The 16,675-nt window shown below is 35.1% G+C and overlaps 1 pseudogene; it reads right to left on the reverse strand.

Moving 5' to 3' along the window:
* The window catches only part of LOC132102359 (regulator of G-protein signaling 12-like), a 31,593-nt pseudogene that overhangs the window by 1,358 nt on the left and 13,560 nt on the right, over positions 1 to 16,675 (reverse strand).

Raw genomic sequence — 16,675 nt, forward strand, 5'->3', positions numbered from 1 at the left:
CAAAGGAAACAGGATGGCAAGCAAATCAACCATGCGACTGTTTGAAAGCATTGTGAAATACTGTAAGAGTATTCCTGCCAGAAAAGCTCTGATTAAAGTCTCACATTCAGCATTGTTGGATCATGATTAGATGGGTAGTAGAGACACATTTGCACAGCTATGGAAAAGAAAAGTCAAAAGGAATAAACAATAAAATGATATGAGACAGTTTTTCAAATTATTATTTACAATTCTCAGAAACACTTTAAACAGCACAGTCTTTGTGAACAATTAAATGACAACATGATCTACAGGGTGTCCTATTTTCATAAAGATGTGTCAAAACAAGACAAATTAATGCCACGTTCAACACATAATATACACATTACATAGTCCACAGTTACAGAGGAACTGGCTATGATCCGAAAAGCATACTAATGTACTGCTCATACTATTTCTGTAGTAAATAACATGTATTCTGTGTATAGTTTGCACATTTTCTACAAACACAGAATCCCCAGATGCTACTAGATTTGACACTTTGTGTCAATCAGAATACAAAATGCAGAATAGTATATCCCACAATGCAATGCACTTGATCAGACCCTCTCTTTACTGTGTGATCAATGAACTGATAAATCTGGGATTTTAAACATTTCTTTCTTGACTCATTATTTCGTAACACTACCAAAAAAGTTAATAAATATGAAGTTGACATTAGTCAGATCAACACTGTCAAGTGTGTAAGGTGTCAGGTGAAATCGGGGTGTGTGTTTAATATTAAACTAATCTAACATGAAACATGCCACCCACCACACGCACACACACACAGCCACACTCACGGCTAGTCAGGTGGGAGAAATACCTGGGCTGGGATGCCTGTGTATGCATGGTGGACGAGTGAAGTTGGTCTCAGGTCGACTGCCCTCATTAGGGGGAGAGCTTGACGAAGGTGTAAGCAGAGTGGAGTTAGGGCTGCTGATGTCACCCTCCCCCACAAGAGTCAAATCACCCAGCCCTTCCTCTTCCGGACCCTGTGGACCCGAGGAGTGTAGGATGGGGGAGAGTGGGGCGGTGAAAGGGGGCGTGGCTGCACGGGGGTGTCCGTTGGAGGAGCTGGGTTTAGGAGGTCGGGGGGTTGTGATGGTGGTGTGGCCGGGTTTATGGGAGGTGGGGGTTGAGCAGGCAGGAGGTTGGGATTCAGGATCTGGGTCCACACGGAGAAAGTCTGGAAGCACAAGGTCTTCTTTTCTCAGCAAGCCTCTCTGGTCATCAACACGACTGCTCTGAGCTCGACTCAACAAATTGAAAAATTCTACAAAAGAAGAGTGATTTAAACTATCAATAAACAGTATCTAAAATGTAAACAATTATTGTTTACTAAACCTAAACCTATTTTCTTTAAAACATTTTTTATTAAAACATAAAAAATAAATAAATCTCTATGAAAATTTTATATATGAAAGTTTAAAAGGTTGCTTTGAAAACTAACTAAAGTTTAAGTACAAAAATTACAAATTAAAAGTGTAAAATATTTAAAAACAATATTTAAACAATAATTTTAAAAAAAATCTAATTTAAAATATTAATAAATACTATAATACTTTATAAATAACACTAAAATAACACTGGAAAATATCAAACCATTTAAAAGATAAAAATTGAGGCAAATCTACTAGCTTTTAACACAAGTGTGGTTTCAGTCCCCAAATTCTTTTTGACAAAACCTATGGACATGAACGCACTGTCAGAAAAAAGTAGTAAATATATACCCTCTGCTTCATCTATATGATTCTTTTTCCCTTTTCTCCTCTCTGACGCAGCTGTCTGGGGATGCTCGTCTTCACCATCTCCTTTCCACAGATTTCCTGCCGAGCTTTCGTCTCTCTAGCAATGCAGTAAAGACATATTTAGGGTGAATGAATATTGTGCTGAATGTCTTATAGATTGACATGTTCATGAAGGATTATGTCTGAACGGTTGACAAATCCATTTCTAATGCATACTGATATTTTTTAAAACGTAACACAAGTCATGCATGTGTACCCACAAGTTCAAGCTCACTGCATCCGTGCATGTTTCGAGTTTGTAACACAGTGAATGTTATTTAGCTCAAGATGCATTTAGTTTCTGATTGATGAATGTAGTTAGATCATATTGGATATTTAAAGGATCGAAACAGGCATGACATCTCACACACTGTGTTTACTGAAGTCATTCTCACCTCTCTTGGCAGACTTTTCTTGCCAGCTGGTGTTTTGGAGTTGTCTGGTAAAGGAGTACAACAAAGCAGTTACCCAAAGGAATGTTGAAATGACCTTGAACATAATTACTTGATTTTATCAGAGAGAAGTGGAGAACTTAGTGCACAAGGCTGTGCATGCATGAATGTGTGTATTTTAAGAAAACATTTCTAAAAAACGTAGAATGTTTTATGTTAGGATTAGGTAGTTACAGTATAACAAGCTGTATATATAAAAAAATAGCAAAAAAATAGTTTTTTTTTTTTTAATGTAAAAAATGCAGAAGGTTTTCTGTGAGGAATAGGTTTAGGGTTAGGGGATAGAATATAGGGTTTGTACAGTATAAAAATAATTATTTCTATGAAAAGTTCCCATAAAACATCAAAACCCAACGTGTGTGTGTGTGTGTGTGTGTGTGTGTGTCCAACCTTTGGCTGGATCAGCCCTCTCCAGAACAACTCGTAGGCCATCAAGGTTTGATATGGGCATGCCAAGATCGAGAACTTCTGTCTCTCCACTCTAAAAATGTACAACATTTTCCATTAGTTTCTTTTCTCAAGAAATGTGACTTAACAAACTAGTTTTGAATATTCTTTCTTTGGCTCATACAGCCTACTGTTTCAGTTTCAATACAATTAAAGGTTTAAAGACAGGCATGCTGTTGATTAACACAGAAAATAATTTCTATACATCTCTCAGTTTGCCTAAACATACGAAACTGTGTGTGTATAATAATGCACTCACAGTGTGACAGTCTATGGGACCAGGTACTGCAATGAACACTAAAATACATACTGTTTTGAAACGGTACCCATATTTAGGGATTAGACCCTTTTGACAGATGTGCCCCAGTATAAATTTACTGATAAATCCTTCCCTGACAGAGGAAATTACCGTATATTGACCTGAAAAAACAGGTTTGCATTAAGGTCTGAAATGAATCAAATTGAATCGCACTGAATCATTTGTCCATGCTTTGTGGAGCTGGGAGGTGGCTTTGTTTCAAGCCATTACAGCTTAGTGCTGTCTTCCATTAACTTCTAAAAGCTGGCTCAGATGACTACTGTTTGACGTTTAAGAGAGCAAAAACTGCAGTGTTCCTGCTTTACCACATAACTACACACCCAATGAGACTGAACTAGCTGCATGTACATTTCAAATACAAATCAAATACATAGTAGGACTATTAATGTCGATGTGCACGAGTTTTTTGAAGTGACACACCAATTATGGATAATGTAAACGATGGGTCATGATTATGTGTGATGCAACTCTTATCTGAATTTGAAATGTATTAACAACTCTACTAAAACAAGTCTGACAGGGCTTTTTTTTAATTCTGCCTTTAAATACAATAATCTTATTCAGCACATATGAACGTGGCCCGTGGCCATACATGTGGCTATTACTGTAGCAGCTTACTGTTTTTTACTGTAACACACACACAGTACTCGTTCACTCTATGGAGAGCGCAAAAAGTAGGCGCACAATTGAATGAAACAGATCGCTTCAATTTAAGAAAGGCTCTTTGAAAGTGACTGTTCAAAAACACGGTGCATTAAAAACACCAAGCTAAGCGCCCATCAAGCTGGTCGCAATGAAAATAGTGTGCGTGCTTATTATGATTATTACAGTAATCTCCAGGCAGCGCAAAAAGACAATGCTTAACATTTTTTAATTTCGTTTATCAGTGATTTTTCAGCAAGAAATGTCATTTATTCAATCAGATAATGACTTCAATTTTCTCCTTAAGAAAAAAAAAACATTCTTACAGACTTCTTGGAATTTATCTTAAGAAATTTCTGGTGAATGTGGCCCCAGATCTGTGTTGAGAATGTGCACTGCAAACAATGCAAAAATATACAGCATATGCCAGCCATATGTGTAACTGCTCACAGTCAATCACTTACTATTCTGGCAACCAAGTCACCAAGGTGGAGTCCATACTTGGCAACCACAGGACGCAGAACCTCAGTCACAGGTTTTGTGGGCTTTGCTTTCAACCCAACCGATCTGTTAATAGGAACCAGGTCCAGTCTGAAAATAGCAAACAGGGTGGATTTATTTATAGTCTAGCACCTACCACAGCAGCACACATTTGTTTGATGGTCTTTCTATGAGATATGGTACTCTTGGAGAGAACAGATCATGTTGGTATTGAAGAGCATTTCCTAATGATAACTCCATTTGAGTGCAAATATTTGGTCATTAAATACTCAGGGATTATCGCGAACTTTCAACCGAGCACCAGTGAAAGAGATACGTATGATAACAATATGTACCTGAACAAAGTGCGTTTTTCAAGACGAAGTTCTCGGCAGCTGAGAGTGATACTATCCTGGTCCAACACCAAAGGCTAGGCAGGGATCAACGAGAAAAAGATAAATCAGTGATAAAGCTCAAGCTTAGCATTCACAGAAGAACTAAAGATGTTATAAAAGCTGTGAAGGGACTCTCTACCTTCTCTCCTCCGGTGAGGAAGAGGTCGACAGCAGCCAGGTTGATGTGCTGTTTTTGACAGAGCTCCAGTAGCACCTGTCTGATGGAGGCGCCCTGTTGTAGAGGAATGGAGCAGCCAGAGCCATCGGGTAGCATTACTGTACACGTCCTGCAACATCGCTCTTTGTCCTTTTCCTAAACAGACCAAAACTTCTAAGCTCACACTGCTTTACACATACAGAACATTATAAAACAACCAAAGAAAATATAAAAATGTATGTTGAATTGAAAAATTTGTATATTCTAACAAAGCACTGAGTTAAACAACCCCTAAACCTGTGGTAAAATCACTGCAGTGTATGATCACAATTTTTGCTTTGATTTGGTAAAAAAAAGGTTTATCTTTGCATATCTAATGGATAGGTATTGATGTAACACTCTAGTGTTGTAAATGGTGCACTCCTAAAATCCCTAATGTAACTCCCAATCTTCTTACCTCATTCTTTCCTCGGGAAGACAACGTGTTGAGCTCTTGACTCGCACAAGAAGACAGTGAAGCCTGAGACTCTCTCCACCCATTACAGTCTGTCCACACATATGGAAGACCAATCACAACATGGCAGACGTCACATATTAGAATTTACATTCAGTTGGTTTTATATCAGAAAATGTGTTTACAACATACAAAAAAATAACTACCAAAATACACTAATCCTAAGAATGTTAACTTTTATTCAATTACATTAAATTCAGTTATGGAAGTTTTTCTCTGCTCTTGATGGCAAACAAAAGGGTATTCCTTCAACAATGGACACTTCAACTACTTTTGGAAACTTTCGGGGGGGAAAAAATGTTGGTTGCCATGAAAATGACACCACAGCTCATTTACACAAGAAATACTGCAAAAAATATTGAAATTAAGTTTCACATATTTTTGATGGATTTTCAATTTAAAGTTGGAACGTCTGGGACTAAGGTAAATCAACACAATTGAGAAACACTCTTTAAAGTGTTTAAATGCCTTAATAATAATAATAATAATCAGTACTCATTGCTTCATCAACAGCATACAGGGTCTACAGTAGTATAAGATGATATAAATACAAGAAATTAAATAATTACTTATGAGATACTACTGTTTTGAGACTCACTGTAAGGTAAATCTGGGGCGTCTCTTTTCTTTTGTCCTTTCCCAATACTTGGATATCTGTACCAGGAAAAGAAGCCATTTTTCTTATCTGAGAGTTTCTCTCTGAGGTCATCACTTGACCTGCCTGTTTTGGGCCTCCAGTTTTCCTGTAATACAAAATGACACAATCAGAATATCATAGGAGTGAATGGGACTAAAGCTATAGGAGATGTTAGTATACATTAAATGTATTCTGTACAGATAGCATGGAAGTAAGCAGTTGGTAGTATGGCCACACTGTTATACTATATATTAATTATTAATTATTAATGTATATAGTAATGTTATATATCAAAATGTAACTATGTTTGCTGTAAATTCAATAAAATTGATGTAATATGTAATTACATTTTTATATTAATAATAAATATTTTAATGGTTTGATTATTTAATATTATTTTTATATATTTTTCAAGTGATGTAGCAATCCCTATTTTTCATATTAAAGGATAAACACATTAAAATGGAAGGTAGTTGATGCCATTGAGGTCTATATTAACACAGGAAATCATAGACAAGACAACTAATACAAAAAAAAAATGTTAACAAAAAACATTTGCCCATTACTCATAATTTAACTACCACAAAGCTTTCTTGAGATATTGCTGCTGTAGTGGGATTAGTACCTTTTTAGGCGTGGAGAATGTGGAACGGTCAGAGGGGGAGCTGTGCTTGGTCGGGGCGGGGCTACATGGGATCGGGCAGGGGTCAGGGAGAGGTCGACCCTCTACCTCAGCCAGCATACACTCCTGATAGAGAGTGGACTTCAGGAACCGAGCGTAACTGTCCATCTTCATCAGGTTAAAGATCTGCAGGGATGAGTCAAGGTTTACTGAAGGTTAGGTTTGCTCAGTCAAACAATGACAACTGCTGTGTGAATGTTGCAGTTTAATCATGTGTGTACATCAACCTGTAGCTGTGGCTGTTTGAACATGTTCGGCTGTGGAGCTGTCAGGACATCATCAGCAAGTTGAGCTTGACTATCGATGTTCACTGGCATGGTAGCATTACTTGAAAGGAAACAATTGTAGATCTCTTTGGCCTTCTGAAAGAGCTGTAAAATGATTCAAATAAGATCAAAAACCTATTGACCTGTATGCTCTTAAAGGATAATTTAGCCAAACAAATTTAATTCTTTCATTTTTTAATCACCCTAATATCAACTGAAACGCATACATACACTAATGCTGTTATCTAAAACTACTAAAAATAATTTTCCATTAATTAAAGCTGAAAAATATTTATATGTGACCCTGGACCACAAAACCAGTCTTAAGTCGCTGGGGTATATTTTTAGCTATAGCCTAAAAAAATAAATGTCTATAATCAAAATTATAGATTTTTCTGTTATTCCAAAAATCATTAGGATATTAAGTAAAGAAAGATCATGTTCCATGAAGTTATTTTGTAAATTTCCTACCAGTAAATATATCAAAACTTAATTTCTGATTAGTAATATGCATCGCAAAGAATTAATTTGGACAAATGTAAAGGTGATTTTCTCAGTATTTTGATTTTTTTGCACCAACAGATTCCAGATTTTCAAATAGTTGCATCTCGGCAAAATATTGTACGATCCTAACAAACATTAATGAAAACCTTATTTATTTTATTTTTCAGCTTTCAGAAGGTGTATAAATCTCAATTTCGAAAAATATACACTTAAGACTGGTTTTGTGGTCCAGGGTCACATATAAATATTAGTTGAAAAACTTAATAAACAAATAATCAAATACATACTTAAACTTTTTTTTTTAATATATAAATGTCTTGGAAACTAACTAAAATAAAAAATGTAATGTTTGTTCAAATATAAAAATATATAAATTATAAAAATTAAAATGACTACTTAAAATACAAAATTAGCTCATTTAAAATATGAATGATTTCTATAACAGTATAAAAAAGATACTGAAATAACTTGATGCACTTCATCTTTAAATGTTGGTTTGTTCCTCACACAAAGCCTGGACATTCAGCTTCTCATAATTTTTTTTTAGTTTTCCATGGAATGAAAGTAAGTCATTAAGATTTCAAACAACATGAGGATAAGTAAATGATTACAGAACTTTCATTTTTGGGTAAAATATCACTTTAAGGGTCATTGAGGAGTCCTAAGGAGCAAGTTTACTGAATATGCATGACAGAGGGAATTATGTGTTGCAGATGATTACCTGCTTTTTGTCATGTTCAGGAACTTGGCTAAAAGTAAGTTAAGGAAGTCGTTAAGTCATTAAGATTTCAAACAACATGAGGATAAGTAGATGATTACAGAACTTTCATTTTTTGGGGTAAAATATCACTTTAAGGGTCATTGGGGAGTCCTAAGGAGCAAGACGACTGATTATACATGACTGAGGGAATTATGTGTTGCAGATGATTACCTGCTTTTTGTCATGTTCTGGAACTTGGCTAAAGCATTCACAGGCCTGCCAGAATAAGATGTTTTCCTCACTAAACTCTTTTTTTAGAAACTCCTGCAGGAAAATAGAAAAGTACATTTGGTTCTAAACTACTATCCTGTGACATTAATACACTTCTACTTTATGATATGGTGTCAACAAACGAATGAACACAAACCATCAATCTGATATACACAAAGGCAAGCCTGTCAAAAGCTCACAGGCCATAAGAATTGGATTTAGATAACATTAAGCACATGTCTAAGACACACTCCAGTACTTACAGAAAAATAGCGAACACCCACAGGATCCTGGAGCAAACGCTCAAAGCTGACGGCCCATGATGCAACACGGCGCTCTGAGAAGTGACAATGGTTGGTGACACTGGGCAGATTTCCATTACTTTCCAAACTGCTCACACTGCCGCAGTCATGACGCTCAAGACCTCTGCACTCTGGATAAGGCAAAGAGTAAATATCACAGTTGAGATGATTTAGGAACTTTCCTGGTCTGGATCACTAAAAAAATGAGAGATGAGATTAAATATCTTTAATACTGTGGCATGAATGGAAATTATTTTTCATGTTAAGACAACAGTATGCAGACAACTACAAAAATCATCAATGTGCATAATTTCAGCCACTAGTGTTAACAAATAAATAGAAAAAAATAATGACTGTTTTCAAACAGGTTTGCTTCAGTTTGAAATTGGTCAGTCAAACGGTTTCACTGAAAACTCATTTGATTGGTTGAGTAAGTGTTGCTGTGTTGGGCTGGTCAGGTTGCTCAAACTAAGTAATGTTGAAAAGGCCACAGAGCCACAGTGTTTACACAATTTGGTCAAATTAATGTGCAAATGCCTTAAGGGTTATGGTTTAGGGATAGAAGAATTTTAACATCAGAAAAATTACATAAAGTTTAAAGCGTTGCTGATTTGAATACAAAAAAAATGTGTGATTTGTAAGCAAGTAAAGCTACATTATATATAACTTGTTCTGCTTTGTATCTTAGTAACAGTTTCTATCATGCATAATATTAGTTTTTCTTGCTCTTCGCTAGACAAGTCCAGACAAACCTCAAAGCTTTCTCTCTAAATATCCCTGTCATAACCTGCAAATAAAAGGAAACTTTCTCATTGGCCTGCTGACAGTTTTACTGAAACTTTTTGCTTTCGACATGCCCAAAAACTTTCTCTCAGCACTTTGACCTCAACCAAAATCTTTAAGTGTAACTTTCTGTGCGCAATTTGTTGTAATGTCTCTAAAGAAAAATAAAGTACAGTAAACCATTACTATTGTGAGTTATTATCAAGTTATTTGAAAATTATTTTTTTCATATATTTTAAATTGTATTTTTTTTTCCTGTGATGACAAAGTTGAACATTTTCAGCAGTCATTATTTTAGTCTTCAGAGTCACATGATCCTTCAGCAATCATTCTAATATGCTAATCTGGTACTCAACAAACATTATTTTCATTGTTGAAAACAGTTGCACTGCTTAACTTCTTTTGTGGAAACTGTTATTTTTAGTTAAATAGAAACTTTTCTCTCTTTTTTTTAACTGACCCCAAATTTTTGAACAATAATTTAAACAAGTTACACATTCCAATCTGTAACTAGTCAATATATATTCAATTGAAGAAAGTGAGTTTTGCTTTATTCTCAGTGTTCATACAAATTGCACTGCTTAAATTATGATCTTCTACTTCTCTTGTACCATTTTTCTTGTATCACTTCATAGACAAATAAAACACGATGGTAAAACAATGACTCACAACAATAAAGTCTAAATTATTTTTTATAATAGCAATCTCTATTTAAAGATAACTGTAAGCAGAATTCTTCAAACAACTTTCTGAATAAATTGATTTTGCTTGATAGAAAGGGTTTGATCAGAGTACTCACCACCATCTGATGTGGCCGACTGAAAGAGAAGAAAAAAAGACATGAATGAGCAATATCCATCCTGACTTCGATGGGGTAGAGGAGGATAATAAGGTAAAGAGGTAAAGTTACTGAGCAGGAGAAAGTGCCTGCAGATATCTCAGCAGCCTCTCTCATCTTAACTTTGTTAAATATGTGTTTGTTGAGAGGGGAGGGTTTTTACATGGTCGCTGATGTACGTTGGTTTGCTACACACAGCTGTTTACACCTTTGCTCCTGTTACCACCCCCAAAAACACACACACACAAACATCAAATGACCTGACCCAGATACTTGCAAAGAACACAAATTTAAGAGCTTTAGTCAAGCTTTTGAGATCATAAAAATGCTCCTGCATCTCTGAGCATGGAGGCAAATCTGAATGAGAGGAAGAATGCAAACCAATATGCAAGTCTCAGGTGAGGAAGTTGACCTACAGTAAAACCATTTAATAACTTATCTGTTAGCCTATTCGTTTACATCAGCATCGCAGAGACCAGCATAGGTTTGTAGATCTCTTTGTGTGTGTGTGTAGGCTGGGAGCAGAGCACATGGACAAACACACATAGTGTTTGTTCAGTGGGAGGAAGTGTAACGGAATGAGGGTGGTTATTGGGACAGCAGACGGACACACAAAAGAGACATACTTTTGTGAGGTGAATACAAATTATTATTTTTTTACAGATGTGAAAGGGGATATAGAAGTTATTTGTTGGCACATAATAAAATGATAGAATCAGATTCATTACTCACAGAACCTCTGAACAATGTTTACTGAGTGATATCATGCATGAACTTGCACTATTCTGTCTGTCAGGTGCCATTTAAAGGGATAGTTCACCCAAAAATGAAAATTTGTTTAATTAATGTTTATCTGCTTACCCCCAGGGCATCCAAGATGTACTGTAGGTGACTTTGTTTCTTCAGTAGAAGAACCAGATGTATTTGTTGTGTAGAGGGTTTTAATTTCAGCCGTAGGCACTTTTCATTGTATTCACCACTGAATGAATGCCAAACTTATAGCCGTCCAAAAAATCTTTCCTTCTAGACACAGATGCCCTTAATGCATTAAAGGAATAGAATAGAAGTCTAAAGGGCTAGACATTACACAGCATTTAATATCAGAAATGTGCGATTAAAATGACAAAATTTGTGTCATTTTAGCTGTACAGTAAATACTTTAAGAAACTTGCCAGATGTGATTATACATATGCATAAATTATATAGTAATAACTGTAAATAATAGTTGATATAAGTAACAAGGTTAGGAAGCAGTTGTAATCACACTTTTGACATGTATAATGTTTAAAGGGTTAATTCACCCAAAAATGAAAATTAGCACATAAATCACTCACCCTAAAGTCTTCCTAGGTGTATATGACTTTCTTCTTTCAGAGGAATGCAGTCGGAGTTATATTAAAAATTATCTTTGATATTTCAAGGTGTTTAGTGGCACTCGGCATGTGTTGCAGTGCATCAGTCCAAAAGAAGTGAAATAAAAAGCACCCATCCTTAAAAAGTCTGTCTCACAGACTCTGGGCTCTGTCTGGGGTTGAGCAAAGTCCTCCTGTAGTGAATCGATGCGTTTTTGTAAGAAAAATATCCATATTTAAAACATAATAATCAATTTAATCTAGCTTGCGCTTACTGTTGTACATTGAAGCAGTTCTGGGCGGATGATGTATGAGATCAAAACAAAACAACAGTCACTAATTAGAAGTACAAAACAAGGATTTATAAAGAAGAATGTCGGAGGATTTCGATATAAGCCAAGAGGAGACTGGTTTTCCTTTGGTAAAGAAAGGAAACTTTGCTTCCCTTCCTCCTTTTTTCCCATCTCTGTTTGTATTGCTGCTACATGACAACCATGTACAACCTGTTTGCATATTCGTCTCTTGTACATTCCTGTGTATCTTAATATTTAAGTCGACAGTATACTTTCATGCACATTTTATTTCATATTTTACTCTTATATTTTTATTGTTTACTTTTATTTCATTCTTTCATATCTATACATCTATATTTACGTATATTTTCCTCTGTGTTGTATTCTTTAATAATTGCACTGTCCATGGAGCGGACCTGACTCACATTTCACTGCTGGTTATATATTCTCTATATAATTGTGTATGTGACAAAAAAAATTTTGAATCCTGATAACAAACGTTGGTTTTCACAAAACTCACCGGTGCATGTGCGACGCCTACCTCATATTTTGTCTGCTGGGAGCTGCTTTCGTGTACAACTATTGGTGCAAGCTACATTAAAGTGATTATTACATTTTGAATATGGATATTTTTCTAACAAAAGCACATTGATTCGCTACAGGGGGCCTTTGTTCACCCCCCGGAGACATGTGAGATACTTATTGTTAAGAATGGGTGGTTTTTATTTAACTTCTTTTGACTGATGCACTGCAATACCCCACTGAGTGGCTTTAAACAGTTTGAAGGATCAAAGTCAATTTTTATATAACTCTGACTGGATTCGTCTGAAAGAAGAACGTCATATACACCTAGGATGACTTGAGGGTGATTAATTTATTGGCCAATTTTCATTTTGGGGTGAACTAACCCTTTAAGTATATCTATATCTTGTGAATATCAACATTTATTCTGGAGAAATGCCTCACTGCATGACTTCCACCACTATATGTTCAGAATTTTAAACTCAGTTTTTGAGGGATGATCCAAAATAATTTATTTTTTATTTAAAAAAAAGAAAACGAAAAAATAAATAAATAAATGGATTTCATTGTGAATATGTTGTCATTTAACTATGTTAAAAATCACAAAGGTATTAATAGGAACCTCTGTCTCTAATGGTAATGAGTTAATATAGCAGTTCATCAGCATTTGGAAATGGCACATTCCAGTCGAAGTACATCACCATTATCAAATCTAAGCTCTTGTAGCACCATCAACATGACTAACGGAGAGCTATTTATATGCTAATAAAAGACAAGGATTCTGAAAATGGAGAAGAGCCAAATGCGGACACATATGACTTGAATCATTGTGGTTCATGTGAAGGACATCTTTCTGTTATATTACAAATGGGTTTGAGCAGTGATTCATGAAGTGCTAAGCACGGATGCTTTAGTGATGATCTAAGAAAGAAAAGTTTTTGTGTGTGTATGTGTGTGTGTTTCCAAGCATTTCTTTTCCACAACATTTGTAAAAAAAAAAAAAATATATATATATATATATATATATATATATATATATATATAGATTCCTAGATTTATATATGGCTATAAAGTTGCTATGAGTCCCTCCCAAGTCTAAATGAAATTCTGATTATACTCTTCTAAGTGATATTTTAAGTGATATCCCCATTCTCCAGATAAATTGTTTTTTTATGTCAGTTTACTATTTGTCAGCCTTCGCCAGAAATCACACATTTAGAAAAGTAATAGCACAACTCTCCTCAACAAATGAGGAATCATTCATCTCTATAAACAGTGCAGGACAAGTTATGCACCAAAGTTTAAAACCTATAGTTTGAGGTATATTCTTATCCTTATTCTGCATTAATAATAGTGATGCTTTCATTAGTTAGAACAACTAACAATATACAAATATTGTAGCATTCTATAAACATAAACATATGAAAACACTGCTAAAGCATCATCTGCAAAGTAAGTATGTTTTCCATCACATCCCTGTCCATGAATGCTCTTAACACAATGTTTAGACACAAGAGGGACGGCCCTGAAAGACCACAAGCCTCCAGGCCACTTCAAAGCATAAATGGTCCCGCAGGCCCGCTTACGGCAAACAACTCAAACTAGAAGTTCACTAATAAGATTCATGAGCCTGAACCCTTACTGTAACAATTTCAAACTGAGACCCATAGATAAAGACTTTCTCTCACAAAGTTCTACCATACCCACTGATATAAACCTCACTCTTTATAAGACCAGACGTGGCCTCTTCTATGCTTCTAATTGTAGTGAGGGATGAAGTTAGTAATGAGAAACAGAGAGAGGAAAAGACAGAGAAGGAAAGAAAATGAGAAGCCATGAAACGGTGGAGCCTGAATACCGTTCCGTTTGTGCCACCACCCTGGTGTATTTGGTCAGAAGCACTATGGTAACAATTCATCTCAGACCACAGACTGTGAAGCCACCAATAACATGCTTCTCAGGCAGGGGCGCTCTCTCTCTCTCTCTCTCTCTCTCTCTCTCTCTATATATATATATATATATATATCACATGCTCCCATGAGCAAACTTGTTATTAGACGGGGTTTCACAGCAGCAAATCTAGTAGGTGTACAGCATGTCAGGTTTCAGCGGTGGCTTACAGACATCTGGTTGTTGAGTGACGTTTCTGTGAACCAATCAGATGCTTTGGAACTTATGAGAAGTAAAACCAAGAAACTGTATTTATGGACTCCAAGAGGAAATGATGAGGTAATTACGGTGTTTAGAAGAAAACATGTTTGAGCTTGTTCGCTAGAATAGCACAGGAAAATCTGACCACAAGTCATCAAACCATAATGAGGCTAATTTTCTTTCTTTGGTTCAAATATTCACCTTGGCATCTGTCTGTCTATTAAAATTACACTCTGAAAAAATTTTCTTCATGGTTATAAAAATAAGATTATTGGATTACATTGGAAAATACATTTAAGTTTTTCATCTTTAAAACAAAAGATTGATTCATTCAATTTTGTTACTTGTTTTTGGTTGTTAAATTATGGTTGCTATTCTGCTGCTAATGTATTCTTAATGGTTGCTAGTCTGTTGCTGTGTGGGTGCTGGACATTTTTGTGTAAATGGAAAGTAGCATTTACTGTGAAACAATCTGCACTCAGAAATTGCTAGTACATTTCACAAATTATAACAAAGAAATGGTAAGTGTTCCATTAAATTTACTGAAATAGTATATTCTTGTAATATATACTTGAATAATCCCAGGTTTATTTATTTATTTATTTATTTTACAGTGTACTATGACATTCTGAGTCCTAGACATCCACATGTATCAGCATATAAAAAAAAAATCTGTCATCATTACTCACCCTTTTTTGACCCCAATGACTTTCAAAATATTTTATTTTGTGTTTAACAAGAAATACATTTTGAAATGAATTGACAGTAAATAAATGTTGACAGAATTTTAATTTTGGGGTTAATTATTCCTGTAAGTATGAGTAATACATATGCCTTGTAAAAACATATACCACACATACTGCTGCAAAAAATTCCTTGTAATCATAAAAGACTTTCTTATGATGTCTTTGCACAACTGCCATACGCCCTTCTTCTTGTGAATCTTCACACCTCTACTGACGTTACACAATCAACCTTACACTACATGTGTTGCTAAAGCTGCAGAGACTGTTTATATTTCCAACTTCTGGACAATGTAAGATGACGACTTGCCCTTTTAACCTCCAAAAAAATGTAACTGGTTTATATCAGTATGAGAGTTTTCGATGAGGATTTAAATATAGCAGTTTCATTTTCTTTCACTCAAAACAGTTTACACTACCTATACGCTGTCAAGTACGGTCTTTCTTCTCATTCAGGATGTTCTGTGAATTCAAACGAACACATGCTAGCTTCTTCTGGTGACATTTGTTGATAAAGGAAGACAAAACTCACAGCCAGAGCACAATATCTCTAGGCTACAGCTAAAAACACCATTTCAAAAGGCAAGCAGTTGGTCTAAACAAAATATCTTGGCTTGTCATAGCATGCTTAAACTGACGTTACTGTAATACATACAGACTAAAGATTAATCAAAATGAGCAACAACTACAGGCAAGAATATACTTAAAAAGTTACAATGTTCAATAAACTTAAGATTTGCCCTTTTTTTTAAAAAAATAAGATTTTTGACAGATCTAAGGATTTTATCCATGTGCTCTGCATTGGCTTCTATGATGAAACCACTCAAAACATTGAAAAATATGAATATTATTACATATATTTAATGTTTTTTTACAATTAAAATGTCAAAAAGTACCAAATTGTTATACTCTTTCTGTTCCATTTGCCAGAACGGAACTGGGAAAAAGGGCTTTTGTGAATGCAGCTCTATTTGATTGGAATTCATTCCGAATAAAATTGAAATTTCAAACTTTGGTGTCTATGAAACATTTTAAATCTATTATTTGGTCACTTGAAGAAGACTCAGTGAGATGCAACTGTTTTTAGTTGTTTTGGTTTTATTTTGTTTTGTGTGTTTGTGATTGTAATTGTAATTGCTGCCTATTCTTGGCCAGGACTCTCCTGTGAATAGATTTTTAATCCTGGCTAAATAAAGGTTATAATTAGTTTTTTCTTTTTTTTTCTTTTTTTTTTTAATCTACAACATGGACAAATTTTGTTCTGTACTCTGTAATATCCAGTTATGGCCAACACAAATTATTAATGCAAATGTAAAAAAAATAAAAAAATAAAAATTGTGACAAAACATCCAACAACTGTGTTATTGTAACTCATTTGAATTAAGTAAATTGAATCTAAAGTAAGTGAGGACAGACAT

The sequence above is a fragment of the Carassius carassius genome, chromosome 2 (assembly GCF_963082965.1).
Source record: "Carassius carassius chromosome 2, fCarCar2.1, whole genome shotgun sequence".
NCBI lineage: Eukaryota > Metazoa > Chordata > Actinopteri > Cypriniformes > Cyprinidae > Carassius > Carassius carassius.